Source organism: Phyllobates terribilis, unplaced genomic scaffold, assembly GCF_046119375.1.
Source record: "Phyllobates terribilis strain yellow unplaced genomic scaffold, ASM4611937v1 Scaffold_114__1_contigs__length_5359813, whole genome shotgun sequence".
Classification (NCBI taxonomy): Eukaryota; Metazoa; Chordata; class Amphibia; order Anura; family Dendrobatidae; genus Phyllobates; species Phyllobates terribilis.
Genome location: NW_027362874.1, coordinates 3,330,361 through 3,345,957, shown reverse-complemented (window position 1 = coordinate 3,345,957; position 15,597 = coordinate 3,330,361).

The window sequence follows — 15,597 nt, the reverse complement described above, 5'->3', positions numbered from 1 at the left end:
ACTGCGACTTCCACCTCTCTTCTAAGGGGCATTGATATTGTCTTTTTAATCCACTGCGACCTCCATCACTCTTCCAAGGGGCATTAAAATAGTCTTGTTAAGCTACTGTGACCTCCACGTCTCTTCCAAGGGGTATTAAAACCGTCTGGTTAAACCACTCTGAACTCCACAGCTCTTCCAAGGGGCATTGATATTGTCTTTTTATTCCACTGTAACCTCCACCACTCTTCCAAGGGGAATTGATTTTGTCTTTTTATTCCACTGCGACCTCCACCACTCTTCCAAGAGGCATTGTTATTGTCTTTTTAATCCCCTGCTACCTCCACAACTCTTCCAAGGGGCATTGACATTGTCTTTTTATTCCACTTTGACCTCCACCACTCTTCTAAGGGGCATTAAAACCATCTTGTTAAGCTGCTGTGACCTCCACTTCCCTTCCACTGGGCATTGATATTGTCTTTTTATTCCACTGCGACCTCCACCACTCTTCCAAAGGGCATTGATATTGTCTTTTTAATCCACTGCGAACTCCACCACTCTTCCAAGGGGCTTTAAAACCGTTTTGTTATGCTACTGTGACATCGACTTCTCTTCCAAGGGGCATTAAAACCATCTAGTTAAAACACTCTGAACTCCACAGCTCTTCCAAGGGGCATTTGTATTGTCTTTTTATTCCACTCTAACCTCCACCACTCTTACAAGGGGCATTGACATTGTCTTTTTATTCCACTGCGACCTCCACCACTCTTCCAAGGGGCATTAAAACCATATTGTTAAGCTACAAAGATCTCCACATCTCTTCCACGGGGCATTGATATTGTCTTTTTATTCCACTGTAACCTCCACCAATCTTCCAATTGGCATTGATATTGTTTTTTTATTCCACTGCGACCTCCACCAGTCTTCCAAGGGGCATTAAAACCATCTTGTTAAGCTGCTGTGACCTCCACTTCCCTTCCACTGGGCATTGATATTGTCTTTATATTCCACTGCGACCTCCACCACTCTTCCAAAGGGCATTGATATTGTCTTTTTAATCCACTGCGAACTCCACCACTCTTCCAAGGGGCTTTAAAACCGTCTTGTTATGCTACTGTGACATCGACTTCTCTTCCAAGGAGAGGTAAAACCATCTGGTTATACCACTCTGAACTCCACAGCTCTTCCAAGGAGCATTATTATTATCTTTTTATTCCACTGTAACCTCCACCACTGTTCCAAGGGCCATTGATATTGTCTTTTTATTCCACTGTAACCTCCATCACTCTTCCAAGTGCATTGATATTGTCTTTTTATTCCTCTGCAACGTCCACGACTCTTCCAAGGAGCATTAAAACTGTCTTGCTAAGCTACTGTGACCTCCAAGTTTTACACAGGGCATTGATATTGTCTTTTTATTCCACTGTAATCTCCACCAATCTTCCAAGGGGCATTGATATTGTCTTTTTATTCCACTGCGACCTCCACCACTCTTCCATGGGGCATTGATATTGTCTTTTAAATCCAAAACGATCTCCACCACTCTTCCAAGGGGCATTAAAACAGTCTTGTTAAGCCACTGTGACCTCCTTGTCTCTTCCAAGGGGCATTAAAACCGTCTGGTTAAACACTCTGAACTCCACGTCCCTACCACGGGCTTTGATATTGTCTTTTTATTGCACTGTGAACTCCACCACGCTTCCAATGGGCATTGATATTGTCTTTTTAATCCACTGCGACCTCCACCACTCTTCCAATGGGCATTGATATTGTCTTTTTAATCCACTGCGACCTCCACGTCACTTCCAAGGGCCATTAAAACCGACAATTTAAAACTCTCTGAACTCCTCAGCTTTTCCAAGGAGCACTGGTATTGTCTTTCTATTCTGCTCTAACCTCCACCACTCTTCCAAGGGGCATTGACATTGTCTATTTATTCCACTGCGACCTCCAGCACTCTTTCAAGGGTTATTAAGCCATCTTGTTTATCTACAGTAACCTCCACAACTTTTCCATGGGGCATTGATATTGACTTTTTATTCCACTGTAACCTCCACCACTCTTCCAATGGGCATTGATATTGTCTTTTTAATCCACTGCTACCTCCACCACTCTTCCAAGGGACATTAAAGCCATCTTGTTAAGCTACTGTCACGTCCATGTCTATTCCACGGGGCATTGATATTGTCTTTTTATTCCACTGTAACCTCCACCTCTCTTCCAAGTGGCATTGACATGGTCTTTTTATTCCACTGCGACTTCCACCTCTCTTCTAAGGGGCATTGATATTGTCATTTTAATCTACTGCGACCTCCACTACTCTTCCAAGGGGCATTAAAACAGTCATGTTAAGCTACTGTGACCTCCACGTCTCTTCCAAGGGGCATTAAAACAGTCTGGTTAAACCACTCTGAACTCCACAGCTCTTCCAAGGGGCATTGATATTGTCTTTTTATTCCTCTGCAACCTCCACCAATCTTCCAAGGGGCATTGATATTGTCTTTTTAATCCACTGTAACCTCCATCACTCTTCCAAGGGGCATTGATATTGTCTTTTTATTCCACTGCGACCTCCACCACTCTTTCAAGGGGCATTAAAACCGTCAATTTAAACCACTCTGAACTCCACAGCTCTTGCAAGGGGCATTAATATTGTCTTTTTATTCCAATGTAACCTCCAGCACTCTTCCAAAGGACATTGATATTGTCTTTTTATTCCACTGTAACCTCCACGGCTCTTCCAAGGGGCATTGATGTTGTCTTTTTATTCCACTGCGATCTCCACCAATCTTCCAAGGCACATTAAAACCGCATTGTTAAGCTACTGTGACCTCCACGTCTCTTCCAAGGTGCATTAAAACTGTCTATTTAAACCACTCTGAACTCCACAGCTCTTACAAGAGGCATAGATATTGTCTTTTTACTGCACTGTAACCTACAGCACTCTTTCAAGTGGCATTGATATTGACTTTTATTCCACTACGACTTCCACCACTCTCCCAAGGTGCATTAAAAACATTTTGTTTAGCTGCTGTAACGTCCATGTCTATTCCATGGGGCATTGATATTGTCTTTTTATTCCCCTGTATTCTCCAGCACTCTTCCAAGGGGTATTGATATTGTCTTTTTATTCCACTGCGACTTCCATCTCTCTTCTAAAGGGCATTGATGTTGTCTTTTTTATACTCTGCGACCTCCACGACTCTTCCAAGAAGCATTAAAACAGTCTTCTTGACCTACTGTGACCTCCACATCTCTTCCAAGGGGCATTAAAACCGTCTGGTTAAACCACTCTGAACTCCACAGCTCTTCCAAGGGGCATTGATATTGTCTTTTTATACCACTGCAACCTCCACCATTCTTCCAAGGGGTATTTATATTGTCTTTTTAATGCACTGCGACCTCCACCACTCTTCCAAAGGGCATTAAAACTGTCTGGTTAAACCACTCTGAACTCCATAGCTCTTTCAAGAGGCATTGATATTGTCTTTTTATTTCACTGTAACCTCCACCACTCTTTCAAGGGGCATTGATATTGTCTTTTTATTCAACTGCGACCTCCACCACTCTTCCAAGGGGCATTAAAACTGTCTTGTTAAGCTACTGTGACCTCCACGTGTCTTCCACAGGGCATTGATATTGTCTTTTTAATCCACTGTGACTTCCACCACTTTTCATAGGGGCATTAAAACCGTCTTGTTAATCTACTTTGACCTCCACGTCTCTTCCAAGGGGCAATAAAACCATCTGGTTAAACTACTCTGAACTCCACAGCTCTTCCAAGGGGCATTGGTGTTGTCTTTTTATTCCACTCTAAGCTCCACCACTCTTCCAATGGGCATTGACATTGTCTTTTTATTCCACTGCGACATCCATCATTCTTCGAAGGGGCATTGATATTGTCTTTTTATTCCACTGCCACCTCCACAACTCTTCCAAGGGGCATTGATATCGTCTTTTTAATCCACTGCGACCTCCACCACTTTTCCGAAGGTCATTAAAAACAACTTTTTAACCTACTGTGACCTCCACGTCACTTCCAGTGGGCATTAAAACCGTCTGGTTAAACCACTCTGAACTCCACAGCTCTTCCAAGGGGCATTGGTATTGTCTTTTTATTCCACTCTAACCTTCACTACTCTTCCAAGGGGCATTGACATTGTCTTTTTATTCCACTGCGACCTACACCATTCTTCCAAGGGGCATTAAAACTGTCTTGTTAAGCTACAGTGACCACCACATCTCTTCCACGGGGAATTGATGTTGTCTCTAAATTACAATGTAACCTCCACCACTCTACCAATTGGCATTGATATTGTATTTTTATTCCACTGCCACCTCCACCACTCTTCCAAAGGGCATTGATATTGTCTTTTTAATCCACTGCGACCTCCACCACTTTTCCAAAGGGCATTTAAACCATCTTGTTAAGCTACTGTGACCTCCACGTCTCTTCCACGGGGCATTGATATTGTCTTTTTATTCCACTGCATCCTCCACCACTCTTCCATGTGGCATTAAAACCGTCTTGTTAAGCTACTGTGACCTCCACGTCTCTTCCAAGGGGCATTAAAACCGTATGGTTATCCAATTTGAACTACACAGATCTTCCAAGCTGCATTGATATTGTCTTTTTAATGCACTATATCCTCCACCACTCTTCCAAGGGGCATTGATATTGTCTTTTTTTTCCACTACGACCTCCACTACTCTTCCAAGAGGCATTAAAACCATCTTGTTAAGCTACTGTGACCTCCATGTCTCTTCCACAGGGCATTGATATTGTCTTTTTATTCCACTGGAACCTCCAACACTGTTCCAAGGGGCATTGATATTGTCTTTTTATTCCACGTTGACTTCAAACACTCCTTCAAGGAGCATTGACATTGTCTTTTTAATCCACTTCGACCTCCACCACTCTTCCAAGGGGCATTAAAACAGACTTGTTAATTTACTGTGACCTCCACGTCTCTTCCAAGGGGCATTAAATCCGTCAATTTAAACCACTCTCAACTCCACAGCTCTTGCAAGGGGCTTTGATATTGTTTTTAATTCCACTGTAACCTCGAGCACTCTTCCAAGGGGCATTAAAACTGTCTTGTTAAGCTACTGTGACATCCACGTTTCTTTCACGGGGCATTGAAATTTTCTTTTTATTCCACTGTAACCTCCACCACTCTTCCAAGGGGCATTGATATTGTCTTTTTATTCCACTGTAACCTCCACCACTCTTCCAAGGGGCATTGATATTGTCTTTTTTTTCCACTGCGACCTCCAGCACTCTTCCAAGGGGCATTGATATTGTCTTTTTATTCCACTGCCACCTCCACCACTCTTCCAAGGGGCTTTGATATTGTCTTTTTAATCCACTGCGACCTCCACCACTTTTCCATGTGGCAATAAAACCAACTTATTAAGCTACTGTGGCCTCCATTTCTCTTCCATGGGGCATTAAAGCCGTCAATTTAAACCACTCTGAACTCCACAGCTCTTGCAAGAGGCATTGATATTGTCTTTTTATTCCTTTGTAATCTCCAGCACTCTTCCAAGGGGCATTGATAATGTCTTTTGATTCCACTGCGACTTCCACCACTCTTCCAAGGGGCATTAAAACCGTCTTGTTAAGCTACTGTGACCGCCACGTCTCTTCCAAGGGGCATTAAAACCGTCAATTTAAACCACTCTGAACTCCACAGCTCTTTCAAAAGGCAATGATATTGTCTTTTTATTCCACTGTAACCTCCACCACTCTTCCAAGGGGCATTGATTTTGTCTTTTTAATCCACTGCGACCTCCATCACTCTTCCAAGAAGCATTAAAACCGTCATGTTTAGCTACTGTGAGCTCCACATCTTATTCACAGTGCCTTAAAACCTTCTGGTTAAACCACTGTGAAATCCACAGCTCTTCCAAGGTTTATTGATATTGTCTTTTTATTCCACTGTAACCTCCACCACTCTTCCAAGGGGCATTGATATTGTCTTTTTATTTTACTGCGACCTCCACCACTATTCCAAGGGGCATTAATATTGTCTTTTTATTCCACTGCGACCTCCACCACTCTTCCAAGCGTCATTGATATTGTCTTTTTATTCCACTGTAACCTCCACCACTCTTCCAAGGGGCATTGATATTGTCTTTTTATTCCACTGCGACCTCCACCACTCTTCCAAGAGTCATTGATATTGTCTTTTTATTCCACTGCGACATCAACCTCTCTTCCAAGGGGCATTGATATTGTCTTTTTATTCCACTGTAACATCCAATACTCTTCCAAGGGTCATTGATATTTACTTTTTATTCCACTGTAACCTCCACCACTCTTTCAAGGGGCATCGATAATGTCTTTTTAATCCACTGCGACCTCCACCACTCTTCCAAGGGGCATTAAAACCATCTTGTTAAGCTACTGTGACCTCCACGTCTTTTCCCAGGGGCATTAAAACCGTAAATTTAAACCACTCTGAACTCCACAGCTCTTGCAAGAGGCATTGATATTGTCTTTTTATTCCACTATAACCTCCAGCACTCTTCCAAGGGGCATTGATATTGTCTTTTTATTTTTCTGGGACCTCCACCACTCTTCCAAGGGGCATTAATATTGTCTTTTTATTGCTCTGCGACCTCCACCACTCTACCAAGGGTCATTGATATTGTCTTTTTATTCCACTGTAACCTCCACCACTCTTCCAATGGGCATTGATATTGTCTTTTTATTCCACTGCGACCTCCATCTCTCTTCCAAGAAGCATTTAAACCGTCTTGTTTAGCTACTGTGACCTCCACGTCTATTCCACGGTGCCTTAAGACCTTCTCGTTAAACCACTGTGAACTCCACAGCTCTTCCAAGGGGCATTGATATTGTCTCTTTATTCCACTGTAACCTGCACCACTCTTCCAAGGGGCATTGATATTGTCTTTTTATTTTACTGCGACCTCCACATCTCTTGCAAGGGGCATTAATATTGTCTTTTTATTCCACTGCGACCTCCACCACACTTCCAATAGTCATTGATATTGTCTTTTTATTACACTGTAACCTCCATCACTCTTCCAAGAGGCATTGATATTTTCTTTTTATTCCACTGCGACCTCCACCTCTCTTCCAAGGGGCATTAAAACCATCTTGTTAATCTCCTGTGACCTCCAAGTCTCTTCCACGAGGCATTGATATTGTCTTTTTATTCCACAGCGACCTCCACATCTCTTCCAAGTGGAATTGATATTGTCTTTTTATTCCACTGTGACCTCCACCACTCTTCTAAGGGGCATTGATATTGTCTTTTTATTCCACTGCGACCTTCAACACTCTTCCAGGGGGCATTAAAACAGTTTTGATAAGCTACTGTGACCACCATGTCTCTTCCAAGGGGCATTAAAACCGTATGGTTAAACCACTCTGTACTCCACAGCTCTTCCATGAGGCAATGATATTGTCTTTTTATTCGAATGTAACCTCCACCACTCTTCCAAGGGGCATTAAAACCATCTTGTTAAGCTACTGTGACCTCCACGTCTCTTCCAAGGGGCATTAAAACTGTCAATTTAAACCACTCTGAACTCCACAGCTCTTGCAAGAGGCATTGATATTGTCTTTTTATTCCACTGTAACCTCCACCACTCTTCCAAGGGGCATTGATTTTGTCTTTTTCATCCACTGCGACCTCCATCACTCTTCCAAGAAGCATTAAAACCGTCTTGTTTAGCTACTGTCACCTCCACGTCTATTCCACGGTGCCTTAAAACCTTCTGGTTAAAGCACTGTGAACTCCATAGCTCTTCCAAGCGGCATTGATATTGTCAATTTATTCCACTGTAACCTCCACCACTCGTCCAAGGGGCATTGATATTGTCCTTTTATTCCACTGCGACCTCCACCACTCTTCCAAGGGGCATTGATAATGTCTTTTTATTCCACTGCGACCTCCACCACTCTTCCAAGGCTCTTTGATATTGTCTTTTTAATCCACTGCGACCTCCACCACTCTTCCAAGGGGCAAAAAACCGTCTTGTTAAGCTATTGTGACCTTCACATCTCTTCCACGGGGCATTGATATTGTCTTTTTATTTAACTGTTACCTCCACCACTGTTCCAAGGGGCATTGATATTGTCTTTTTTTTCCACTGCGACCTCCACCACTCTTCCAAGGGGCATTCATATTGTCTTTTTAATCCACTGCGACCTCCACCACTCTTCCAAGGGGCATTAAAACGGTATTGTTAAGCTACTGTCACCTCCACATCTCTTCCAAGGGGCATTAAAATCGTCAATTTAAACAACTCTGAACTCCACAGCTCTTGCAAGGGGCATTGATGTTGTCTTTTTATTCCAATGTAACCTCCAGCACTCTTCCAGGGGGCATTGATATTGTCTATTTATTCCACTGCACCTTCCACCTCTCTTTCAGGGGGCATTGATATTGTCTTTTTATTCCACTGGGACCTTCATCACTCTTCCAAGGGGCATTGATATTGTCTTTTTATTCCACTGCAACCTCCACCACTCTTCCAAGGGGCATTGATATTGTCTTTTTATTCCACTGGGACCTTCACCACTCTTCCAAGTGGCATTGATATTGTCTTTTTATTCCACTGTAACCTCCACCACTCTTCCAAGCGGCATTGATATTGTCTTTTTACTCCGCTGTAACCTACAGCACTATTTCAAGGGTATTGATATTGTCTTTTTATTCCATTACGACTTCCACCACTCTCCCAAGTTGCATTAAAAACATCTTGTTTAGCTACTGTAAGGTCCATGTCTATTCCATGGCGCATTGATATTGTCTTTTTATTCCACTGTATCCCCCACCACTCTTCTTGGGGGTATTGATTTTGTCTTTTTATTCCAATGCGACTTCCACCTCTCTTCTAAGGTGCATTGATATTGTCTTTTTAATCCACTGCGACCTCCACCACTCTTCCAAGAGGCATTAAAACAGTCTTGTTAAGCTACTGTGACCTCCACATCTCTTCCAAGGGGCATTAAAACCGTCTGGTTAAACCACTCTGAACTCTACAGCTCTTCCAAGGGGTATTGATTTTGTCTTTTTATTCCGCTGTAACCTGAACCATTCTTCCAAGGGTTATTGATATTGTCTTTTTAATGCACTGCGACCTCCACCACTCTTCCAAGGGGCATTAAAACCATCTGGTTAAATCACTCTGAACTCCATAGCTCTTTCAAGAGGCATTGATATTGTCTTTTTATTTCACTGTAACCTCCACCACTCTTTCAAGGGGCATTGGTATTGTCTTTTTATTCCACTGCGACCTCCACCACTCTTCCAAGTGGCATTAAAACTGTCTTGTTAAGCTACTGTGACCTCCATGTGTCTTCCACGGGGCATTAATATTGTCTTTTTAATCCACTGTGACCTCCACCACTTTTCAAAGGGGCATTAAAACCGTCTTGTTAATCTACTGTGACCTCCACGTCTCTTCCAAGGGGCAATAAAACCATCTGGTCAAACCACTCTGAACTCCACAGCTCTTCGAAGGGGCATTGGTATTGTCTTTTTATTCCACTCCAACCTCCACCACTCTTCCAAGGGGCATCGACATCGTCTTTTTATTCTACTGCGAGCTCCATCATTCTTCCAAGGGGCATTGATATTGTCTTTTATTCCACTGCCACCTCCACCACTCATCCAAGGGGCATTGATATTGTCTTTTTAATCCACTGCGACCTCCACCACTATTCCAAGGGGCATTAAAAACGTCTTTTTAAGCTACAGTGACCTCCACATCTCTTCCACGGCTCATTGATATTGACTTTAAATTCCACTGTAACCTCCACCACTCTTCCAAGGGGCATTGATATTGTCTTTTCATTCCACTGCGATCTCCACCACTCTTGCAAGGGGCATTAAAACCGTCTTGTTAAGCTACTGTGACCTCCATGTCTCTTCCACAGGGCATTGATATTGTCTTTTTATTCCACTGGAACCTCCAACACTCTTCCAAGGTGCATTGATATTGTCTTTCTATTCCACTGAGACTTCAACCACTCCTTCAAGGAGCATTGACATTGTCTTTTTAATCCACTTCGACCTCCACCACTCTTCCATGGGGCATTAAAACAGTCTTGTTAATCTACTGTGACATCCACGTCTTTTCCAAGGAGCATTAAAACCGTCAATTTAAACCACTCTCAACTTCACATCTCTTGCAAGGGGCTTTGATATTGTTTTTTATTCCACTGTAACCTCCACCACTCTTCCAAGGGGCATTAATATTGTCTTTTTAATCCACTGCGACCTCCACCTATTTTCCAAGGGGCATTAAAAACGTCTTTTTAAGCTACTGTGACCTCCACGTCACTTCCAATGGTCATTAAAACCATCTGGTTTAACTACTCTGAACTCCACTGCTCTTCCAAGGGGCATTGATATTGTCTTTTTAATCCAATGTTACCTCCACCACTCTTCCAAGGTTCATTGATATTGTTTTTTATTCCACTGCGACCTCCACCACTCTTCAAAGGGGCATTTATATTGTCTTTTTAATCATCTGCGACCTCCACCACTCTTCCAAGGGCCATTAAAACCTGTCTTGTTAAGCTACTTTGACCTCCACGTCAATTCCACGAGGCATTAAAACGGTCTTGTTAAGCTTCTGTGACCTCCACGTCTCTTTGACGGGGCATTGATATTGTCTTTTTTTTCCACTGTAACCTCCACCACTCTTCCAAGGGGCATTGATATTGCCTTTTTATTCCACTGGGACCTTCACCACTCTTCCAAGTGGCATTGATATTGTCTTTTTAATGCACTGTGACCTCCACCACTCTTCCAAGGAGCATTAAAACGATATTGTTAAGCTACTGTGACCTCCATGTATCTTTCAAGGTGCATTAAAACCGTCTGGTTAAACCACTCTGAACTCCACAGCTCTTCCAAAAGGCATTGATATTGTCTTTTTATTCCACTGTAACCTCCACCATTCTTCCAAGAGGCATTAAAACAGTCTTGTTAAGCTACTGTGACCTCCACATCTCTTCCAAGGGGCATTAAAACCGTCTGGTTAAACCACTCTGAACTCTACAGCTCTTCCAAGGGGCATTGATATTGTCTTTTTATTCCACTGTAACCTCCACCATTCTTCCAAGGGGTATTGATATTGTCTTTTTAATGCGCTGCGACCGCCACCACTCTTCCAAGGGGCATTAAAACCATCTGGTTAAACCACTCTGAACTCCATAGCTCTTTCAAGAGGCATTGACATTGTCTTTTTATTTCACTGTAATCTCCACCACTCTTTCAAGGGACATTGATGTTGTCTTTTTATTCCACTGCGACCTCCACCACTTTTCCAAAGGGCATTAAAACTGTCTTGTTAAGCTACTGTCACCTCCACGTGTCTTCCACGGGGCATTGATATTGTCTTTTTAATCCACTGTGACCTCCACCACTTTTCCAAGGGGCATTAAAACCGTCTTGTTTATCTACTGTGACCTCCACGTCTCTTCCAAGGGGGAATAAAACCATCTGATTAAACTACTCTGAACTCCACAGCTCTTCCAAGGGGCATTGGTATTGTCTATTTATTCCACTCCAACCTCCACCACTCTTCCAAGGGGCATTGACATTGTCTTTTTATTCCTCTGCGAACTCCATCATTCTTCCAAGGGGCATTGATATTGTATTTTTGTTCCACTGCCACCTCCACCACTCTTCCAAGGGGCATTGATATTGTCTTTTCAATCCACTGCGACCTCTACCACTTTTCCAAGGGGCATTAAAAACGTCTTTTTAAGCTACTGTGACCTCCACGTCACTTCCAATGGGCATTAAAACCGTCTGGTTAAACCACTCTGAACTCCACAGCTCTTTCAAGGGGCATTGGTATTGTCTTTTTATTTGAATCTAACCTCCACCACTCTTCGAAGGGGCATTAAAACTGTCTTGTTAAGCTGCTGTAACCTCCATGTCTATTCCATGTGGCATTGATTTTGTCATTTTATTCCACTGCGACCTCCATCATTCTTCCAAGGGGCATTGATATTGTCTTTTTTATTCTACTGCCACCTCCACCACTCTTCCAAGGGGCATTGACATTGTCTTTTTATTCCACTGTGACCTCCATTATTCTTCCAAGGGGCATTGATATTGTCTTTTTATTCCACTGCCACCTCCACCACTCTTCCAAGTGGCATTGACATTGTCTTTTTATTCCACTGCGACTACCACCTCTCTTCTAAGGGGCATTTATATTGTCTTCTTAATCCACTGTAACCTCCACCACTTTTCCTATGGGAATTGATATTGTCTTTTTATAATTAATATTATTATTAATTATTATAGCGCCATTTATTCCATGGCGCTTTACATGTGATAGGGATATACATAACAAAAGCATTTACATAATCTTAACAAAACGAGTCAGCGACTTGTACAGGAGGAGCGAGGACCCTGCCCGTGAGGGCTCACATTCTAGAAGGGATGGGTGAGGATACATTAGGTGAGGGTAGAACTGGTCATGCAACGGTGGTTACTGCAGGTTGTAGGCTTGTCGGAAGAGGTGGGTCTTCAGGTTTCTTTTGAAGGTTTCCACGGTCGGCGAGGGTCTGTTGTGTTGGGGTAGAGCGTTCCAGAGTAGGGGAGATGCAGGGAGAAATCTTGTATACAATTGTGGGAGGAGGATATAAGAGGGGAGTAGAGAAGGAGATCTTGTGAGGATCGGAGGTTGCGTGCAGGTAAGTACCGGGAGACTAGGTCATAGATGTATGGGGGAGACAGGTTGTGGATGGCTTTGCATGCCATGGTTAGAGTTTTGAACTGGATTCTCTGGACAATGGGGAGCCAGTGAAGAGATTGACAGAGAGGATAGATTGGAGAGGCGCAAGAGTGTTGTAAGGGAGGCCACGGAGCAGGAGGTTGCAGTAGTCGAGGCGGGATATGATGAGGGCATGCACTAGTGTTTTTGCAGAGTCTTTGCTGAGGAATGCACGGGTCCGGGAGATGTTTTTGAGTTGGAGTCGGCAGGAAGTGGAAAGGGCTTGGATATGTGGCTTGAAGGAGAAATCAGAGTCCAGGGTTACTCCAAGGCAGCGAGCTTGTGGGACTGTGGAGAATGAACAGCCATTGACGTTGATGGCTAGGTCAGATGGGGGATGTGAATGAGAGGGTGAAAAGATGATGAACTCTGTTTTATCCATGTTAATTTTTAGAAATCTGTCGAGAAGAAGGATGACATGGCAGACAGACATTATGGGATTTTGGTTAGTAGAGAGGAGATATCGGGTCCAGAGAGGTAGATCTGTGTGTCGTTAGCATAGAGGTGATACTGAAAACCGTGAGACTCTATGAGCTGTCCCAGGCCAAAGGTGTAGATGGAGAAGAGCAGAGGTCCTAGAACTGAACCTTGTGGGACACCGACAGATAGGGGGCGAGATGAGGAGGTGGTGCGTGAGTGGGAGACGCTGAATGTCCTGTCTGTTAAGTATGAGGAGATTCAAGATAGAGCCAAGTCCGTGATGCCAAGAGATGAGAGAATCTGGAGTAAGAGGGAATGGTCCACTGTGTCAAAGGCAGATGACCGGTCCAGAAGGAGGAGGATGGAGTAGTGTCGCTTGGATTTGGCATTTAGTAGGTTGTTGGTGAGTTTGGTCAGGGCAGTTTCAGTCGAGTGATGCGGTCGGAAGCCAGATTGCAGGGAGTCGAAGAGGGAGCAGGAGGAGAGGTGGGAGGACAGTTCAAGGTGGACATGTTGTTCTAGTAGTTTTGAGGCAAAGGGGAGGAGTGATATGAGGCGGTAGCTAGTCAGAGAGGAAGGGTCAAGGGAGGGCTTTTTGAGGATGGGTGTGATTGCTGCATGTTTGAAACATGAGGGTAAGACACCGGTTGTTAGTGACAGATTGAAGAGGTGGGTTAGGGTTGGGATGAAGACTGTGGTAAGGTTAGTGATGAGGTGGGATGGGATTGGGTCAAGTTCGCAGGTGGTGAGGTGTGATTTGGAGAGTAAAGAGGAGACTTGACCTTCTGTAATGGTGGAGAAGTGGGGTTTGGAGGAGGAGGGTTGAATAGATATGAGGAGGGGTTGTGTGGACTTAAGGCAAAAGTTTTGTCTGATGGTGTCAATCTTCTGTTTGAAGAATGAGGCAAAGTCGTTGGTTGAGATGAGAGAAGAGGGAGGAGGTGCTGGGGGACGAAGGAGAGAGTTGAAAGTGTTAAATAGCTGTTTAGGGTTGTGAGATAGGGAGGATATGAAAGATGAGAAGTAGGTTTGTTTTGCTGTAGTTAGTGCGGACTTGAAATTAGTGAGGGATTGCTTGAATGCGATGAAGTGCTCGATGGAGTGAGACCTTTTCCATCTCCGCTCCGCAACCCTAGAGGCCCGGCGCAGTTATTTAGTAAGTTTAGTGTGCCAGGGTTGCCTGTTGCGTGTGCGAGATGTGGTGTGTGTGAGGGGGGCGATCGAGTCTACAGCTGCAGCTATTGTGGTGTTATATGGAGCAGCAGCAACGTCTGCATCGTGTAAGGAATTTAAGAGGGAGGAGGCATTCAGAGAGTGAGTGTAAGTCAAGATGTTTGAGATTTCTGCGAGGGTATGCAAGTTTGTGGAGTGGGGATTGTTGCCACGGGGAGGAGAGAGAAGAGAATGTAAGTAGGCTTTGATCAGAGAGAGGGAGAGGTGAGTTAGAGAGGTTAGATAGGGAACAGAGGCGGGTGAAGATGAGGTCCAGTGTGTGGCCATCTTTGTGGGTGGGTGTGGAAGACCATTGAGTGAGTACGAAGGAGGAAGTGAGAGATAGGAACTTAGAGACAGACGAGTGGGAAGTGTTAATGGGGATGTTGAAGTCACCCATTATGATAGTCGTGATGTCAGTGGAGAGGAAGTGAAGCAGCCAGGTGGTGAAGTGGTCTAAGAAGGTGGTGGCTTGCCCTGGGGGTCTGTAAAAGACAGCCAGTTGGAGGTTGGAGGGGGAATAGATGCACACACAGTGCACCTCAAAAGAAGGGAGTGTAACGGAGGGTGGCAGTGGGATTTGGGTGAAAGCGCAGTGTTCTGATAGGAGAAAACCTACGCCTCCGCCATGTTTGCTGTTGGGGCGGGGGGTGTGGGAAAGGTGGAATCCGCCATATGAAAGTGCAGCTGGGGAGGCTATGTCAGAGGGGGTGAGCCAGGTTTCAGTGATGGTGAGGACGGAAAGTTTGTTTGTAATGAAAAGATCGTTGATGAAGAAAAGTTTGTTGCAGACAGAGCGAGCGTTCCATAGAGCTCCTGTTAGATCAACTAAGGGAGTGGGGATTGGTTGGATGGATATGAGGTTAGAAGGGTTGCGACAGTTTGTGGAAGGTCGTGGATAGGAGGAAGAAGTAACTGTGGGGATATGGCGAGGAGGACCAGGATTTGGAGAGATATCTCCAGCAGTGAGGAGGAGCAGAGAAAGTGTTAGCAGGTGGAGCAAGAGAGAGCATGAGGTGGCTGTCTGTGTTTGGAGATCCAGGATTGAGTGTTTAGGAATAATTTGGAGGAGGAGGTGAGATGAATGGGGAGGATGGAAGGAGAAATGAAGAGTTTCTTACTAGGTGTAGGGATTTGAGGGGTTACTAGAAAGTGGAGGACTATAGAGGAAAAAGTGAGAGCTAACAGAAACATAGTTAAAAGAGAGTA